Source organism: Cynara cardunculus (assembly GCF_001531365.2).
Source record: "Cynara cardunculus var. scolymus isolate 2C chromosome LG 13, CcrdV1, whole genome shotgun sequence".
Taxonomy (NCBI): domain Eukaryota; kingdom Viridiplantae; phylum Streptophyta; class Magnoliopsida; order Asterales; family Asteraceae; genus Cynara; species Cynara cardunculus.
In genome coordinates this window covers 3,951,116-3,955,856 of record NC_037540.1, presented here as the reverse complement: position 1 = coordinate 3,955,856, position 4,741 = coordinate 3,951,116, and positions in this window count along the sequence as shown.

Genomic DNA, 4,741 nt, shown 5'->3' with positions numbered 1-4,741 from the left:
GTAAAACAATCATCTTGTTTTCCATTCAAATACCTGATTCCCAACCTGTCACATTGAAAATTGTCAATACTGACTTATAAGTGCTTCTTACTTGATTAAGGAATTTGAAGATAAACAATACTTGTACAACTCAATAACCATATCCATCACAGTATATGTTGCCTTAAGCCGTTAGGTTGATTGTTTAGGGCCACTCCACCACTCTCGTCTTGATGTCAAAGTCGTAGCAATTTGTAACAACAATATTAATAAAAAAAATTGTTATATTTAGGAAAATGATTGGTTAAGAGACTGACATGACTAATTATACCAGTCTTTGTATTTTCTCCCACAAACCGATCCAATACGGGATGAAATGATGAGTTCTGATTTTTAGAGGTTGGGACCAGTACGAAAGCCGACCAGTTAACAAATTTGCACACGTAAAGAGGAATGCCTAGGAGGACGTAATCTTACGACTCCAAATACCTTTTCGTTTTATTATATTGTTAGTTTTCAATAAATGTAAAGAAGCAAATACAAGTTAGAAATGTATTCCTTTGCTTTTTGTTTATTGTTTGCTACGACAAATTATATAAAAATCATGACAAATACTAAATACCCGGAAAAGCCAACGTTAAAATCGATAAAACAATAAATAAATACTGAATTTTCATTGATAAAAACTTCACATTAAAAGTCATAAAATAACGATTAATGAAAGACGTATAAACTAAAGGAAAAAGAGATTTTGAATCTTTGTTGTTTTCTTGGTCTTAACTACTCCCATAAGCAGAGAAGTTCATTGATAATAACTAATAAGACAAATGAGCAACAGTTGGGGTACAATATGTTATGACTCGATATTCATAATTTATACTTTTAGTTGTTAACGGTTTTTGAAATTTGTATCAAAGTTTATAACAACTGAACTAAAAAATAAGCCAACTGAACATCAAAATTACGCAACCATCTCAATCTCTCATTTTCAAATCATAGTATTTTATTTAAAAACAAAAACAGATATATACTCTGACCTTTAACACGTAATTTTTAAATTAAATTTAAATTACGGAATGTTATCGACGTTGAAAATATATCAAACATTTCACGAACAATGAAACATGTTGTTAAGTTATATGACCTACCAAACATTGTAATTTTTGCAGATTAATTATTTTTTATTTAAAAATATAATGTTTGATTTAACATATAGTTTAATACAGACTTGGACTCTTCATCATTAGAACCTCCCATACAACAACGATCTTATCATGACGTCATATGTTGGGTAACTCATTTGACCAGTAAGTTTATCTAATAATTAAATATCATAAAGATCATATCATTGTCATCAGACCAACTAAACTAAATAAAAGAACAATGGAGTAAAGGAATTCTCTAGTGCACAAAACACTGTTTGTACGAATGAAGTAAGGTTTTAACAACCGAATACAATCCACAAAACTTTTTCTTATAAAATTGAGGGTTACTATTTATATCCATTACCCACTCACATAACACAGTAACACCTCATTTCTTTTGATAGGGAAAAAAAAAATGAGGTGTTACTGTGTTATGTGAGTGGGTAATGGATATAAATAGTAACCCTCAATTTTATAAAGATAATAAACACCTCATTTCTTATTTACTGGCATATAAAGATAATACACCCTTAAAAATTCTATGCTGACAAATGTGGTTTTTTTCCATATTTTTAACAGGGTATTGCTATATACGCTATGTACATATCAAAATCAGATCAAATAACGAAAAAAAAGTACTGGGTTCCTGCTTTTTAAAACGAATGAAGACTAAAAAAACAGGAATGGTCGATGTCCCTAGTCTAGCAAAGGCATTGGTTGAAAAGAGAATAGGACAAAAACAAGAAATTACCAAACAATTTCCCAAAGCATAATAGTGTCCATTATTGACTATAAACACACAACTTGGATGGAACATATACCATTCCATTTATATTCTTATCACAAAATAACCTTTAAAAAGGAATTTTACCATCTACATATTCCTTTACATAGAGTTATTTTTTTATGTGTTTTAAAATATAAATTTTCGTATTTTGTATATACATTGTCTAATATACAGGTTTTTACGTTACGTGACATCTGTAATTTTAATGTGATAATTACGTAGTAGTTACAAACTCTACCTGATAGTAACCAAGTGAGTATGAAAATAAGAGGCCGTTTACCTAAACACTTACCCGATAAGCACTTACGGATAAAATTCAACACTATCGTTTACTTACCGGGTAAGATTTTATTCACTAAAGCGCCTCGTATGCAACAATTTATCCTGGTAAGCGCTAACCATAGTAAGAGTCACCGTCCTTACTTACAGGGTAATACTCTTGATTTTTGCATTCGCTCTTACCGGGTAAGATTATTAGTCCTTGTCATATTCATCTAGTAAAATAAAATGACTTCATATGTGCTTACCCGGGTAAGCGTTTAGTAAACGGCACCTAAGTAGAATTGGATGTTGATTATATTAATTGGGAAGAACGATAATTCATCCTTACTTTAAATAGAACTTAGATAAATTCATTTACATTCCGACACTTTTTGGAGTATTTTTTTTATGTATAGAAGCAATTAAAGTGTGTAATGTGTATTTTTTTTCCCTTCATTTTAACGGTTATTTTCATTCTACAAGAGTATGACATGTATTAGATAAAATTTCTGATAAAACCATTGATTAAAATGCACGAATTGATGATACAATTATAAATTTATATTCCCTCCGTACTAAAACAAATGTATATTTATGAAAAAAGACACAGTTGAAGAAATATATAACTGTTACACTTTTTAATTAATAAAAAGACGAGTTTACCCTTAATTGAAGAGAGAGAAATGTTTTCTACTTCATAATTAAGAGTAAAATGTAAAATTGAATATTAAACTTTGAAAGTTAACATTTAGGGGGTGTTTGGGATTGCTTATTTGAAACAACTTATGTTTTTCTACAAAAACACTTATCAACTTATTATAAGTCAGAAGAGTTTAACTTCTTTAAAAACTTTTTATTACCGGTTTGGCACCGGTATAAGTTGTTTATCCAAACACTTAAAAGTGTGTATTACTGGTATCATATCGAAATAAGTCAATAAGTTGTTTTTATAAGCAATTCCAAACACCCCTTTATTTTAACATAAATTAAAATAATAATACAAATATTTATTTCAAAAAGTGGAATAATAATAATAATAATTTGTGGATGGAAAACTAAAATTTGAGATATGTTGTGGTGTAGGTGAAGCATAAAACCAAAAAAGCAAGGGTATTAATAAAATGACGTGGTTTCGTCCGATGCATACACGTCAACGTAAGCATTAATTCTTGCATTTACTTTTTCTTTAAAATAAATAAAGATATTTAATTGTTTATATATATAGTTTTCATAGAACCAAATGGAAGGAATAAGTTGGTCTTTTATAATGCTGATCAGAGTTGAGTTTAATAAAAATTAAAGTTTCTTAAAGAAATTTTATTCTTATATTAATTTTAATTGAAGATCAACATTAATGTGAATGTATTGAAATGTATTGGATCATTCTTGTGATAAAGACAATTTATAAGGTGGGATAAAATAAGTAATCAAGGATTCAGATCTATTCTTATATTTATTGACTAAACTAATATTTTCATATTATCCTTGGTCATGACTATATTTTTATATAATTAGAAGGGTACTCATGCAATTCATTGAGACACATCTCAATTAAATGTTTTTGTATTCTTTATCTATATCGATAATACGGTTTTATATATGTGGATATTAAATATCACAAAATTTTAAAAGGAGTATATGGATATTAATATCAAATTAACTATTTAAAATTTCTTGTTTTGTGTAATATTTTTAATTTAATTTTTTATTATAATTTAATTTTTACGTAACGAAGTAATTTAATTTAGGTTTAATAATATAATTTTGTATAAAGATACTAATTAAGTATTATGTTAAAACTCAATGATTATCCTAATTTTATTTTAGATWTTTTATATTTAAAATGAAATGTTTTTTCTGTATTTGATTATGTTTATCTGTAGTTTGTTACACGAATTCAAACATAGAGCTTTAATAAGTTGTATTTATGCACAATTTTCTTGTAATAATGAATTTTAAGTAATATGCATCAATAAAAAGTATTTTGTACATAAAAAATGGTTTTTAAGAGTTTTTGTCAAATGCTTTATAATATAGTAAAGATTTTTGTGAAAATTTATATGAAAAGAAAATGTTAATATTTATTTTATTTTATGAATAAAAAAGAGAACGTATGATTATTTGATACAAATTTCCACATACGTAAAGCGTCAGTAGTAATACTATACTAGTAACATGACGTATACAACAATACGCATACAAATAATGTTGAATAAATATTATCTCACCTAAATTCTATTATCAAGTTTGCAAAAGTATATTGATTGAGCATTATTATTCCTCTTGTATATATACATACTAGAAGCGTACTCGCGCAATGCAGCGAGATACATCATGATTTTAATATTTCATTTTATTATTTATCTCAGTCGATATTATAATATGGCTTTATATGATTTTGAGAAAGCGATGATATTTTTATTTTTGAATAAAATATATGTTTGAAGATATCATAAAAATTTGACAAAAATATATCTATATTAGTATCAAATTAACTATTTAAAATTCCTCATTTTTTTGTGTAATTTTTTAATTCAATTTTTTTATAATTTAATTTATGTACAATAAC